The 15,303-nt window shown below is 52.2% G+C and overlaps 1 non-coding gene and 1 pseudogene across 1 annotated transcript; both read left to right on the top strand.

Moving 5' to 3' along the window:
* Positions 1-11,414: 11,414 nt before the first annotated feature.
* On the top strand, positions 11,415-12,834 carry LOC147446547 (18S ribosomal RNA; annotated as a pseudogene).
* A 337-nt stretch (positions 12,835-13,171) lies between these two features.
* Positions 13,172-13,324, top strand: LOC147446546 (5.8S ribosomal RNA). Its single transcript, XR_015189956.1, has one exon. It is a non-coding gene; the product is annotated as a 5.8S ribosomal RNA (ribosomal RNA).
* Positions 13,325-15,303: the final 1,979 nt, after the last annotated feature.

Raw genomic sequence — 15,303 nt, 5'->3', positions numbered from 1 at the left:
GCGTCCCTTTGAAATTCTTGCTCAACTTGTTGTGAAGTCGGCTAACTTGTGTTCAGGTGAAGGATCGGCGAACGCGCGTGGCCCCTAAGTCCCATTTACGGGCCGCTCTTCAGGGTCCCGTAACACTTGGTATCAGAGCTAGAAATTCAAAAGCTGGTCTATGCCTAACAGAGGGGGACAAAGACCCGCCGAAAGTGACTCCAGTAGCACTCCCCTACCCGCCGCGAGATTAGAAGAGATTGCAGCGGACGGTGTGATTGACTCTTGGGAGTATTCCAGGTGGATACGTTCTCAAGGGAGACTACAACGCCTAGACCCTATCAGCGAAGCCGGACCAGAGTTTGAGTCCGCGCCTTCGTCACCCAACGAAATGAGTCACGCAGATGGAGACTCATTTCATGGGGAGAGGAACGACCCTCCCCGCAATGACAGAATGGAAAGGTGGGAGGCTATACTAGAGTCTCAAGCCGCGCTGGTTCAACAGCTCGTACAGGTAAGTCTGTTGAATGCTCAGAATGCCGCAGCAGACAAAGGAAAAGGACCGGCAAGCACGTCGGGAGCTCCCGCGAGTGGGAGTGATGGGATGGGGAGTTTCAAGCCCATCAAACCCACTCCCTACTCGGGTCAACGGGACTCAATGATACTGGAGAAATGGATCCGCGACACAGAGAGCTTCTACCGCACAAGCAAAATGGAAGAACATTTATGGACATCAGTGGTGTCTCATTTCTTAACAGAGGAGGCTTACAGTTGGTTCCTTTTAGAAGAGAGGAAAAACCCCTACATGTCATGGACCCGCCTCAAGGCTGAGATGCGGGACTACTTCGTTCCGAAGAATGAAGACTTTAGACACTTAGACGAATGGAGGACCATCACCCAAGGCGAAAGCAAGCTGCAGGAGTATGTGTCCAAATACAGGCAGTCCATGCTGAAAGTGGAACAGATGACTTGGGAGAGAGTGAGACTCCATGGGTTCCTCTATGGGCTAAAGGATTGGGCCCGTAGGGAGATCGAAAAGCAGAATCCGGCCGACTACATGGCGGCGCTGGCCATGGCAGAAAGGCTAGTGGACTCAGACTTGCGCCGAAAGGGGGCCACCAGCTCAAAGTCTGGGGGAAGTGGGCATGCCCCTTTCAACTCGAACAAAAATCAGTCTTCAGCTGGGCCCCAAAGGAGCGAGCCCGCAGGCAGCTTGTCAAACCAGCCCCGACTGTACGGGAGCTTTCGCAACAATGCGCCAAGCAGCTACAGCGGCTCGTCGAGTAGCAGGAACTTCTCGGTGAACCAGCCTGGAGGGGCCCCTCAGCGGACGCTGCCTTGGAGGGCGAATCCTTCCCGCCCTTGCCGTAACTGTGGAGGTCCTCACTGGGATAATGATTGTCACAAAGCTAGCTCTCAGTCTCGAGCTCACTCCGCTTGGGCCAATGAGACCAACGCTGACAGGACAGGATCTTCACAAGTGCAGATCACTGAGATCACGGAGCAAGAGTCTGAAAGTGGAAACAAAGAGTCTACCGAAGGGACGGTCCGTGTAGGAGCCATCAAAGCTTCTCTACACTGCCTAGCAGCTCGTATCAAACCGATCCCAAATATGTATGTCAAGACAGTGATCAATGGGCAATCGCAATTGGCGATGCTCGACTCGGGAGCGAGTCACAACTTCATCTCACCATCATGTGCCAAACGCTTGGGAGTAAAGACCTGCAAGCCCGGGGGAGGACGAAGCATCTCAGTGGGCTTCGTACAAGGCGAAGACTCGAACACCGCGATGGCTTACGACGTGGCGGTCCAAGTAGGTGAATGGCGAGCCAAAGTGGACTTCATCGTTGTGCCCATGGACTCCTACGACATGATGTTTGGCCTGGCCTGGTATGACTCCTACGTGATGGGGTTGTATGCCAAGGGCATGAATCAACTGATGCTGGACATGAATGGTAAGGGGGTGATTGTCCCGATCATCCGACCTATGGACGCGCCTCCCGCCCGCAAGACTACTCAAGAAAAAGCTCCGCCGAAACCTCAACCTTACTTGCCACCTCAAGCCCGAGGGCAGGTGAACGCAGCTCAAACTAAGACACCAACGCCGACGAAAACGGAAAAAGGAAAGACTCGAGTTAGCTGGGATGACCTCGTCCCAGACTCAATGTGGATCTCACCAAAGCAAGCAGAGAAGGCTCTCAAACAAGGGGCCCAGGTTCACTGCTGTGTGATGAAAGTAGCACTAACAGATTCAGATGAGGAGTGCACTATCGGGGATAATCGTATCATCAAAGTGATTGAAGAATTCAAAGACGTGGTACCGCCGCAGCTCCCAGCTGGGCTCCCACCTAAGCGAGCAGTGGACCACAAGATCGAACTAGTGCCTGGCCATTCGCCGCCAGCCCGTCCACCCTACCGAATGGATGCCACACAACTACAGGAACTGAAGAAGCAACTCGGAGAACTACTTGAAGCAGGTTTTATCAGGCCTAGCAAGTCCCCTTACGGGGCCCCGGTGCTTTTTGTCACAAAGAAGGACGGCTCATCTAGGCTCTGCGTCGACTACAGAGCCCTGAATAAAATAACCATCCGGAACAGGTACCCTCTGCCGCACATGGATGATCTAACAGACAGGTTGGCAGGGGCAAAATACTTCACTAAGGTCGATCTACGATCAGGATACCACCAGATTCGGATTGTGGATGAAGATGTGCACAAGACAGCTTTCAGGTCACGGTATGGAGCTCACGAATGGCTAGTGCTTCCCTTTGGCCTCACCAATGGAGTAGCGACCTTCTCAGCTGGAATGGATACAGATTTCGGCGACATGCTGGATGAATTCCTCATTGTGTACCTGGATGACCTGCTAATCTACAGCAAAACTTTTGAAGAGCATGTGGAGCATGTGCGACAGGTGCTCCGCAGACTCAGGGAATGCAAGTGGTACGCGAAACTGGAAAAGTGCGTCTTCGCAGTACAAGAAGTGGAATTCTTGGGCTTCTTGGTCACTGCAAATGGAATTCGCGTGGATCCTAAAAAGATTGAGGCCGTGGTGAACTGGCCTGCCCCTCGAACAGTTACACAGGTACGCGAGTTCGTGGGTTTCACTCAGTATTGCCGAAAGTCCATCAAAGATTTTTCGAAGATCATGGCCCCCATAACAGACACCACCAAGGGCTCGCTAGCGTTCAAGTGGACAGATGAAGCCCAACGAGCTTTTGAGCACATCAAACAGGTAATGTGTTCCTTACCGGTACTTAAACTCCCAGAATTCGACAAGCCATTCGAGATTCACACCGATGCCTCACGCATCGCACTGGGAGGGGTACTAATGCAAGCTGAAAGACCAGTAGCCTACATTTCGAAGAAGTTTACAGACCCGCAGAAGAGATGGGCTACACACGAACAGGAGATGTATGCAGTGGTATACTGCCTTGACCAATGGCGTCACTATGTATTGGACAAGCATACTAAAGTATACACAGATAATGTTTCTCTGAAGTATTTCCAGACACAACCTAAGCTCTCTCACAAACAGAGTCGGTGGCAAGATCAGTTAGCAGAATATGACATAGAAATCATACATAAACCGGGCAAGCAGAATGCAATGCCAGATGCCCTCAGTCGCATGCCCGAGGTGAATGCAGTCAGCATAATAAGCAGTGATGAAGTACTGGACCAGATCCGCGAGGCCAGTAAGACAGACCCCGCAGTGTTACAGATGATGCAGAGTTGGCGACAAGGCAAGACTTCCGTGGGGCTGTTCGACCTGCGGGATGGGCTATGGTATGCCCATAACCGCGTGTATGTACCAGATGATCCTACACTCAAAGCAAAACTACTTTGGGAAACCCACGACTGCAAAGTTGCAGGACACGGTGGGCAAAAGAGATCCTTTGACAGGTTAAGCCGTCACTTTTTCTGGCCGAAGATGCAGGAAGATGTGGTGGAATATGTAAGAACGTGCCCAACTTGCCAGTTAGTCAAGGCACAACGAATAAAGCCAGCAGGGCTTTTGATGTCTATGCCTACACCATCTCGCCCCTGGGATGTGATAAGCATGGACTTCATTGTCGACTTACCCGAAAGCCACGGATTCACTACCATCTTCGTGATCGTGGACTACTTTTCAAAGCAGGCGCACTTCATTCCCGCAAAGCCGCCCCTTACAGCCTACCAGACAGCGCGGCTTTTCTTCAAACATGTCTTCAAGAATCACGGACTCCCATTGGCCATTGTTTCGGATCGCGATGGGCGATTCTTAAGCGACATGTGGCGGGAGTTATTCAAGCTCCTAGGCACACAGCTCAGGTTTTCTTCGGCCTATCACCCCCAAACAGATGGGCAGACCGAGCGAATCAATCAAGGCATCGAAGATTACATCCGTTGCTATGTCCAAGCAGATCAAAAGGATTGGGCAGACTTTCTGGAAGTCCTTGAGTTTCAGTACAATAGCAGTGTGCACTCGGGGACAGGATACACCCCGTTTGAACTAGCCACAGGTAAAGAGGTGATCACGCCCATGGCGCTTGCGTCGGGCACTATGCATGCAGAAGATCAGGATGCTGAACAGTTTTTGACGGCTTGGCAGAAACGTTTGGATGTAGCCAGAAAGCACTTGATGAAGTACAAAGATAAGTATGTAGCCAGACATAACGAAAAAGCACGAACAGAGTTCTTTCAGGAGGGTGATTTGGTGCTGGTAAGTGCCCAGAACATCAACCTTCCCGAAAACTTAACACCCAAATTCAACCACCGCTTCTATGGCCCATACCGGGTACTGCAAGATTTCAACAACGTCTCCTACAAGCTGGAACTACCTTCCAACGTCAAGATCCACAATGTTTTTCACATCAGCTTGCTCAAACGATTTCAGGTTGATGGGAAATATGGCCGCCATGTTCCCCTACTAGACAAAGGAGTAAACCCCTTTGAGCCAGAAATTATCATCAAACACCGTTTCAGGCGCAACAACCTAGAATTCTATGTCAAGTGGAGAGGGCGGCCAATGTCAGATTGCACTTGGGTGCCAGAAGATAGAGTCATTGCAATGGATAAACAGTTGTTGCTTCGGTACTACAGGATTCCGGACCTCAAGCACATGCCCAGGGCATAGAAGACCACAACCATGTACAGCAAGTAGATAGGATGCAGTAGTTTGTCAGCTCAGTTATGCTCAGTTTCAGCAGAATAAAGATGCGTTATGCGACAATTATGCGATGTATGCACTATGTGGTCAGATGCTCTATAATCTTGACGAGGACGTCAAGTTCCTTGAGGGGGGGGAGAATGTTGGGATCCTCGTGAGGGGGAACTTTTCCCACGCGCGCCGGCGGTCCCTCCTTGCCCCTAGCGCCCCCACATGGGCTGTCCCTCATGCGGCCCGGCGGTCCACGTTCCCATTTCTAACCTAACTCCCGCTAACCTAACTTCTCACCGTGGACGGCACTTGAGGGGGACCGAGGCCCGTTTGGTGATTTGCCCCTCTCCGCGGCCACGCTCCCCGCGGGCCGATTTGACGACTCGTGGACCCGTCGCTCCTGTGAACCAAACATGACTCCGGGAGCCCCCGAGAGACTCTATGCAAGTAAGAGCCCCGCTTGGGCCGTGGCCGGGCCCCGAGGGTCCCGTGGACCAAAACGGCCCGGGACGCAACCGCGGGGCCGTTTCGGCATTTTGATCAGATTTTGGAACCGCGGCTCCTGGACGGGACCGACGGTGACTCCTTGAGAGGGATTTCTACCTCAAGGCCATGGGGCTTGGGTGGTTTGCCTGAGCGCCCCGAATTAAAGGACTTATAAGGGAGTAGTACTCCACTCTTGGTGAACCGTGCGCATCCTGCCGGGGTAGCCAAGAGGGGGCCGGTTGTTCAACCGGAGCCGGGGTGGCAGTCCTCACGTCCATAAAACCATTTACCCTTTCTAGGTTGGAGTTAGGTTAACCCAGTCTTCAGAGGCGCTGGAGAGGCCTCCGTCCCTTTTGTAATCATCTTTTTGGATCAATACAAGCGCCCGTCACGGGCTTGTTTCAACTATCTTGTCTCGCGCGTCCCTTTGAAATTCTTGCTCAACTTGTTGTGAAGTCGGCTAACTTGTGTTCAGGTGAAGGATCGGCGAACGCGCGTGGCCCCTAAGTCCCATTTACGGGCCGCTCTTCAGGGTCCCGTAACACCTACACCCGGGACTTGGCCTCGCCTGCAAGTGAACCAATTAGGTGATGAGAGTAGAGGGGGTGCTGCCCTACGAGATCTCCCTGATAAGGAGTCTAAAAGCCGACAGGAATCGCGACATGTCTCTTCGAAGCTGGTGAAATTTTCATGCACGGACGTCGGTGGGCCGGTGCCCTTTCTACGGAACCTTCGCAGTGGAACTTCTTGGACCCTCGGAGCATGCCGAAACCAGAGGGGCTCTTCTTCCAACCGCGAAAGAATGAGTTTCGAGCGGCCCCCTCACGGCGAGTGCGCACGTGAGGGGATGTTGTAAAAACAAAAACATTAAAAGAGCCCACTGCATGGTGAGGTACCACACTCCACCTTCCAAGTGCGGAAGCTGGAGTATGTTGTTTAACAAAAACATTAAAAGGGCCCACTCCATGGTGAGGTACTACACTCCCCTATCCGAGTGCGGAAGCAAGAGTACGTTGTTTAAAGGCTCTCCCGTCACGCCAAAGTGGGGAGATGTTCTTTAGGAGTAGTAATGTGGCGGTCACCATAGTGTCGCGGAGGGATGAGAAGCAAGCGGTCTCTCTCCCAGCCCCCGCGGTGGGAGAGAGTATTCAGGGGACCCCCCATGAAAAATACAACTATATATATAAACACTTTTGCTCTCAAGCTCTCAAGCGATCTATTACTCTTACCTTCATTCTTTTCTTTCAAAGCATTCTCTACCTTCTCTCTGCTATCTGCGATCATGAGCGTTCAAGTTATCAGCACGATTCGACAGATGGGGCCCTGCGATCCGAACCGGGGCCCACCCCCCTTGAGAGTTCCCCTTTCACCCCTTCGAGCTCCTCTCTCCCCCCGGAGAACTATCCTCGGCCCCCTGAACGTTTCTCTCTCACCCCTCGCATCTCAGTCCCTAAGGCAGTGTCCTCTGTCGCAAGGCCTTGCCCCTCCCCCCGGGGGGGCAAGTGACGCTCCATCTGTCCGGAGGATGGATCGCGCTAAGGAGATGATCCGAATTAGGTCCCTTGGACGTATGGTCTCGGCAGGCCGCTTGGGTAAGGTATGCGTCTGTAACGCGTAGGCCTACTCTAAGGTTACCTTTAGACGGCAACTCGAGTTGATCGTGGGCAAGTCATCAATTTTACGGGTTACCAAGGTGAACGATAGGTTTGATGTTATCTTGAAGTCCCTGCTTGCCGCGAGTGACCTTGTCCAGCGTTGCACCACGAATCGTGCCTCTCCAGATGGCATGCCAAGGTGTCAATCCGCTATAGTCAGCACTCAAGGGTGGTAAGGCCAAGTAAGAAGCCCCTCCCAGAGGGACTCGTTGTGACCACATTGAACGTAAATGGCCTTCGGAACAAACGGATTGAACTTGAGTGTCTGATTTTAAGGGAACACTGGGAGGTCGTTGAGTTGCAGGAAACGCGAATGTTCTTAGGTAGTTGGCCGTTAAAGGTACCGGGATTTAATACCTTTTAGTCCCTTGGGTCAGGCAAACCTGGCGAGAGAGGATTGATCTCCCTTACCTCCCGGCATCGAGCTCAGCGTGTCTTCCCCCAACGGTATCTTCGTCCAGCTGCACCGGGAGGGGTAGACGAGACCGTGGGTCAAAGGTAATGTGTACATGCCTCAGAGGGCACTGAAGGAAGCGCGCGCTGATATGTTAGAGACTCTAGTGAAAAATTTGGTGAAGCTGGCCCATAAGAATGTCCCAGTCGTTGTGGGAGGCGATTGGAACATGTCCCAGTGTAGGATGGCTAAGTGGCTAGAGTCTAAGTGCCCCAAGTATCAAATCCTTTAGTGTCGTGGCTCCCCTCTCACGTATCACTCCCCTCGTGGTAAGGGAAGAACGGACATTGATTTTCTTATAGTCAACAGTGTGGCCTTGTCCTCCCTTCGTAAATCCTATGTCCTGCGGGGTGCACGGGCATTTCGGATCACTGGCCAGTGTCATGCAAGATCTTAGGCACCGCATAGGGCGTAGGGGTGAAACCCGTAGTTGAAAGGCGACCGAGGATGGACGCGACTAAAGTCGAGGGGGCTAGAGGACTCTTTTTGCATAGCAATAAGTGGGAGCCCCTCCTTCAACTCAACGCCCCTGAGGGCCCGGATACAATAACTCATCAATTGATCCAGGGTTTCGAGGCTAACGTCAAAGCCATAGCAAAGGAGGCTGGGGTCTTTGGGGGGCAGCATCCCGAATCGCTGGACAAGCGAACTAGGCTAGATTCCAAGACTAGGCGCGCAATCAACAACAAGCGTAAGGCATTCCTTAAGGTTAGAGACCTGGACCCGTGGTCGACCCAAGGTAGAGATGTGTGGAATGCGTACGTACAGGCACGAGGACTGGCTCGTGCCGCGGAAAAGGACTCTCAGCGCCTGGTTCAGGAACAACTAGCAAAGAAAGGCTCCGAGCTCCTGCGGCGAAGAGAGCACAAGAAGTGGTGGAGCTTGAACCAACGAATGTTGGGAAAAAGTCCCGAAAGCCAGACAGTGTAGCCCCTTCTGGATAGTGCGGGGGTCTTACAGGCGGGCGAGGAGGAAACTCTTGAAATCTAGCGAAGGCATTATACCAAAGTATTCTCGGACGAATCCGGTACAAGTATGGATCCGAGGGCCTGGCAAGGCAAGCCTGTCAGAATGTGGCCGAGAATGACGGAGGTGAATGACCCTTTCATGTGGTCGGAAGTCCGTAGGCTTGCCAAGGACTGAAGCGTCACAAGGCGGCGGGAGTGGATGGTATCCCGCCGGAAGTGTTCAAGCTCCTCGTTAAGGACAAAGGTGCCCGGAACGATAGGGGTGTGCCTAGAACACTTATGGGAAGAGTTTACTTGAGAGTTATCCAATCTATTTTCGATACAGGGGAGGTCCCAAAGGAGCATGCTGCTGCGGTGCTCATCTCCATCCCGAAGAAGGGTGACCCCACGGTTACGGATAATTACCGAGGTATCTCTCTCATCAATGTAGCACTTAAGCTCGTGACTACTATTTTAGTGACGCGCATTGCTAGGACTCTAGAAGAGCACGGCTTCTTCTTGAAGGGCCAAGCGGGCTTCCGATTTCGTGAGGACTGCATTGGACAAGTCGCGTGCCTAAAAGAAATTGTCCTACGACGAAAGAATGATGGTAGATCGACGTATGCAGTATTCGTCGATTTCCGGAAGGCATACGACTCTGTTCCGTACGAAGCCTTGTTCTACAAACTCGAGGCCGCCGGGGTGGGAGGGAAAGCCTTACGCTTTATTAAAGCCCTCTACAGCCACTCTCAGGTATGCATCAGAGTTGGTGACCGTCTCTCTGAGCCCATTAAAGTGGAAAGAGGGATCCGACAAGGGTGCCCCGGATCACTCACCCTCTTTAACATCTTCATAAATGATGTTATAAATGAGGTAGCAGACTTCGGAGTGGACATTCCCGGATTAAAGCAGAAAATTCAAGGTTTACTCTTCGCCGATGACCTGGTCCTGTTGGCAGACTCCCCGACTGAGCTCCAGATTGCACTGGATCGACTTACGATGTGGGCTCAATCGTGGGGCATGAAGTTGGGTATAAGCAAGTGCCAGGCCACAGTGGCCACAGTCTTCTTCGGGGACGTTGAGGACCTCAAGAAGAATGGTTCGTTCACGTTAGACGGGGAATGCGTGGAGGTGACTGAAAACTATAGATACCTAGGGATCATCGTGGATTCCAATTTCAGCTTGGAGACCATTATCCAAGATAGGACGACAAAGGGGCGGGGATGCCTCTTTGCAGCCAAGCACGTCCTCACCTCCCGTGCTCTCCCTCTATGGACGAGGCTGAGCATTTTCAAAGCTTGCGTTTACCCCGTGATTACCTACGGAGCAGAGATCATGGGGCACACGACCAAAAGAAATTGTTGCCGCTCCAGCACCTGGTTGCTACAGGAATGAGGTGGTTGGTAGGGAAAGCGGCAAAGTCGACGTCAGTCGCAGCGTCGACCCTGCATCACGAACTGAATGTCCCCCTGGTTGTCGCCCTCTGCGGTGCCCAACGGAAGCGTGCCTATGACAAGTTCGGATCGGTTAGCACGCTTATTAGGGACCTAGTATCGACCACCCCGAAGTCTCGGAAGGGGTGGTCCTGGACAACGAGGACGGATAGGTGGTTCCATCAACATTGTCCAGCGGCACCACGGAGATGGCCAGGAAATTGATATGGGACAGATGAGAATCAAGAGTCGTTTGTGCCTCTCTGACCAACCATAAGCTCCGTGGGATGAATATCACGTGCAAGTACCTTTTTCGGTGTAACTTATCTCTGTATATGAAGCGTGATGGTGAGTGCCTCTTACTGCGCGCCCGAGTAGGAGGATTATGACTGGCAGATAAAGTATTACCGAGGGGGAGTGCATGCCCCCTATGCAATGACTTGGAGGGCGGACAATCAAGTGACCACATTCTTTTGAACTGTTCGGCCGTGACCCGAGGTGGAGCTGACCGTCTCGGCGGGCTGCTGTATACCATTCGGGACCTCCAAGACCCGACAGGTGTCGCTCTAAGTGACGGTGAATTTACCATTATCCTCTTGGTGGGGAGGCTCGCGGAGTCAGGTTGACCCGTTGGGTTAGCCCGCATTCGCATTCGAGGGGAGGAGTTGCAGACACCACCTTGTAGCAGCTTTCCTTGGTGAGGCAATACCACAGTATCAAAGAGCATTAAACGCTAGGTTGTTAACCTAACGGACCGATTAGATGAATCGAAGATGAATCAGATCCCTCTGACGTATAGAAGGGGGGAAAAGACGAAATTCTCCTTAATAGCAAAAAGTTTTGAAACTATGTGCTAAACCGAATGACTTAATGATACTGGTGCATGGGTTGCCTCATCAAATGGGCAAGAGGAGTGTTGGAGACTCTAATTGTCGCCGGATCGGGACTCCACCTACGAGCCGACGCCCAAGTTGGGTATGGCAATTTCTCTCGAAAACCCGCCGGGGTGATCAAGGTTTTGGCGATTGAGGGTAACCAAGTCTCGCAGTATCTGGATCCCTACGGGGCTCTTGGGTACTGTCATGCCCCTAACGGGGTACGCCAGGGATCCCTTGGATAAACTAACAAGGGTGCAAGTTCTAAAATATTGAACGGGCGATCCATCCCCAAGGCGGTGTCTAAGGTCTCTAATTGAGATTGAAATCAGTGACAAAAGCTTCACCTTGCGAGAGTAGACCGGCATGGAGGCGCTTTTCCCCTTGTCGGCAAGTCCGCAAGATAACTTGTCTTTGACTCGTTTGCGTGCACGCGAATCAAAGGTAGTTTTTTGATGGCTTGTTGGCTCTAGCCCAAAAAAGTAAAAAAAGTAGGCTAGGCAGCTGTGCCCGGCCCCTGGGCTCGCTAAAGTAAAAAAAATAACAATAAATAACAATACTGGGCTTTTTCAAGTTTGGTAATTGGAATGAGTACAATCTAAATCCCTTAACGAGGATCCATTGGAGGGAAAGTCTGGTGCCAGCAGCCGCGATAATTCCAGCTCCAATAGCGTATATTTAAGTTGTTGTAGCCTCTTTTGGTGTGCACTGGTCGCTCCGCCCTTTCTGTTGGGGACGCGCTCCTGGTCTTAATTGGCTGCGACGGGGATTCGGCGATGTTACTTTGAAAAAATTAGAGTGCTCAAAGCAAGTCTATGCTCTGGATACATTAGCATGGAATAACGTGATAGGACTCTGGTCCTATTGTCTTGGTCTTTGGGACCGGAGTAATGATTAATAGGGACAGTTGGAGGCATTGGTATTTCATTGTCAAAGGTGAAATTCTTGGATTTATGAAAGATGAACTACTACGAAAGAATTTGCCAAGGATGTTTTCATTAATCAATAACGAAAGTTGGGGGCTCGAAGACAATCAGATACCGTCCTACTCTCAACCATAAACGATGGCCACTAGGGATTGGCTGATGTTATTTTTATGACTCCACCAACACCTTATGAGAAATCAAAGTTTTTGGGTTCCGGGGGGGGGTATGGTCGCAAGACTGGAACTTAAAGGAATTGACGGAAGGGCACCACGAGGAGTGGAGCCTGCGGCGTGATTTGACTCAACACGAGGAAACTTACCAGTTCCAGACACATAGTAAGGATTGACAGATTGAGAGCTCTTTCTTGATTCTATGGGTGGTGGTGCATGGCCGTTCTTAGTTGGTGGAGTGATTTGTCCGGTTAATTCCGTTAACGAACGAGACATCAGCCTGCTAACTAGTTACACGAAGGATCCTCTTCGTGGCCAACTTCTTAGAGGGACTATGGCCGTCTAGGCCATGGAAGTTTGAGGCAATAACAGGTCTGTGATGCCCTTAGATGTTATTGGCCGCATGCGCACTACACTGATGAATTCAACGAGTTTACCACTTGGGCCGATAGGCCCGGGTAATCTTTTGAAATTTCATCATGATGGGGATAGATCATTGAAATTATTGATCTTCAACGAGGAATTTCTAGTAAGCGCGAGTCATCAGCTCGCATTGACTACGTCCCTGCCCTTTGAACACAGCGCCCGTCGCTCCTACCGATTGAATGGTCCGGTGAAGTTTTTGGATCGCGAGGACGCTGGCGGTTCGCCGCCGGCGACGTTGTGAGAAGTTCATTAAGCCTTATCATTTAGAGGAAGGAGAAGTTGTAACAAGGTTTCCATAGGTTCAAACAAGGCTTCCATAGGTGAACCTGCGGAAGGATCATTGACACACATCCCATCAAAACAACGCGAACCGTGACGTACGCGAGGGGCCGCGTCTCTTCCCCGCCTCGCCCCCGTGCCGGAGCCAGGACACAGTGGGCACCGGGGCCGTCCGTCGGCCGCGCGGCGGGCCACGCAAGGACTCTTTCCCTTCGCCTCGCCGCGCGGACGGCCCCGCTCCTCCGTGCCGTGAGACACGGGGCTGCTCGATCAACCTTTCTGCCCCTCCCCCTCCCTGCACCACGGGGGGGAAGGGGGGTCCGAGCGGCGACGCACACAGCTGAACGAAATCTTGGACTGAGGTGGCTCCCTCTAGGGGCCGCGAATCACATAAAGCAAACAACTCTCAGCAACGGATATCTTGACTCTTGCAATGATGAAGAACGCATCGAAATGCGATACGTAGTGTGAATTACAGAATTGTGTAAATCATCGAGTCTTTGAACGCAACTTGCGTCCGCGGCTCGTCCAAGGGTATGTCTGCCTGAGCGTCCACAAGACCCCCACGCCCACACCTCCCCCCCAATTCCGCTCTCCGGATGGCGGGGGGGGGGGGGGGGGTGCGACGGAGATAGCGTTCGAGCGCGCCTCCCCTGACGCGTCGCCCCCCCTCCCGGGATGGCGGGGGCCGTGGTCGACTGAAATGCATCGATGGCACCGTGCGAGGACCCCGTCGCAAGGGTGGTTATGCTCCCCGAGTACGAGTTACGTCCTCTGCGGGGATCGGCTTCTATGGCCGATGCGAGTCCGATGGTGCTGTGTCGAGAAAGGGCTCCGTGGCCGAGGAGCGGGGGGGGAGGGGACGAGCGCCCATCCCCCCTCCTACCGAGGCCTGAAAACGAACGCACGGACCTCAGATCAGGCAAGGCTACCCGCTGAGTTTAAGCATATCACTAAGCGGAGGAAAAGAAACTAATCAAGATTTCCCTAGTAGCGGCAAGCCAACCGGAAAGAGCCCAGCTTGAGAATCGCGCAGCCCCTCCGTGCGAATTGTAGTCTTGAGAGGCGTCCTTTGCGACGGACCGGGCCCAAGTCCCCTGGAAAGGGGCGTCAAAGAGGGTGAGAGCCCCATTGAGCTCGGACCCTGTCGCTCTACGAGGCGTCGTCGACGAGTCGGGCTGTTTGGGAATGCAGCCTTAAGTGGGTGGTAGATTTCCATCCAAGGCTAAATACGGGCAAGAGACCGATAGCGAACAAGTACCGCGAGAGAAAGAAGAAAAGAACTTTGAAAAGAGAGTTAAAAAGTGCTTGAAATTGTTGGGAGGGAAGCGAATGGAGGTCGCGGGTGCGCCCTGGTCGGATGCGGAACGATGAGAGCTGGTCCGTCGCTCAACGTGGGGCATTGGTTAGCGTGGGCTGGTGCGGCGGGGGCTTTCGTCAGCCCGCCGATGCCATCGTGCCAACCGAGGCACGAGGGTGTGCGCCACTGGTGGTAGGCTTTATGCACCTACACGCTCGAGACGCTAGCGCTCTGGGCTTTCCATCCGATCCGTCTTGAAACACGGACCAAGGAGTCTAACAAGTACGCGAGCCGGTGGGTGGCAAACCCACGAAGGTGCAAGTAACCTCACAGGTGGCATCCTTCTCGGGGGTGCACCATCGACCGTAATCTTCTGTCAAAGGTTTGAGTGGGAGCATACCTGCTGGGACCCGAAAGATGGTGAAATATGCCTAAGCAGGGCGAAGCTAGAGGAAAATCTGGTGGAGGCTCGTAGCGATACTGACGTGCAAATCAAACCATCTAGTAGCTGGTTCCCTCCGAAGTTTCCCTTAGGATAGCTGGAGCTCTTCGCAGTTTTATCAGGTAAAGCGAATGATTAGAGGCATCAGGGGTGAAACACCCTTGACCTATTCTCAAACTTTAAATAGGTAAGCGGCCGGGGTTGCTCTGTTGAACCCTGGGGTGGAATGCGAGCTCCAAGTGAGCCATTTTTGGTAAGCAGAACTGGCGATGCGGGATGATACACTTGATATACTTGATATATCTGATACACTTGATATACTTGATATATTTGATTTACTCGTTATAGTAATATACTTGATATATCTCATATACTTGATATAACTGATATACTTGATATATCTGATACACTTGATATACCTGATATAATCTCTTGGGAAGAGATTGTATCTATGGTGTTGAGCCAGGAAGAGCGGTTGAACACGAGGAAGAAGCTAGGCTCCAAATACTTGGCCGGTTGTTTCAACAACAACAAGAAGGAGAAGGGTAAGAGGAAAAGCAACAACAATTCAAAGAAGAGCGTTGCTGAGAAGGATGCCTTGAAGGCGGATCGACAAAGCAACAGCTACTTGGGAATGCCGATGTACAATTTCCAAGAGGTTTTTCCATTTGGTTTCTGAGGATTGAAACTCTTCTTAAAGAGGAGGGGCAATGTCAGGTAGCCTATAACGGCTGTAATGAGGTCGACCGTCCTCTAGCCATACAGCCGTGAGGACGGGGTTCAGGGGGAGA

The sequence above is a fragment of the Adiantum capillus-veneris genome, chromosome 12 (genome assembly GCF_014529385.1).
Source record: "Adiantum capillus-veneris isolate H3 chromosome 12, ASM1452938v2, whole genome shotgun sequence".
NCBI classification, from domain to species: Eukaryota; Viridiplantae; Streptophyta; class Polypodiopsida; order Polypodiales; family Pteridaceae; genus Adiantum; species Adiantum capillus-veneris.
Note: the sequence above shows the minus strand (reverse complement) of the source record. Positions and strands in the feature narration are given on the sequence as shown.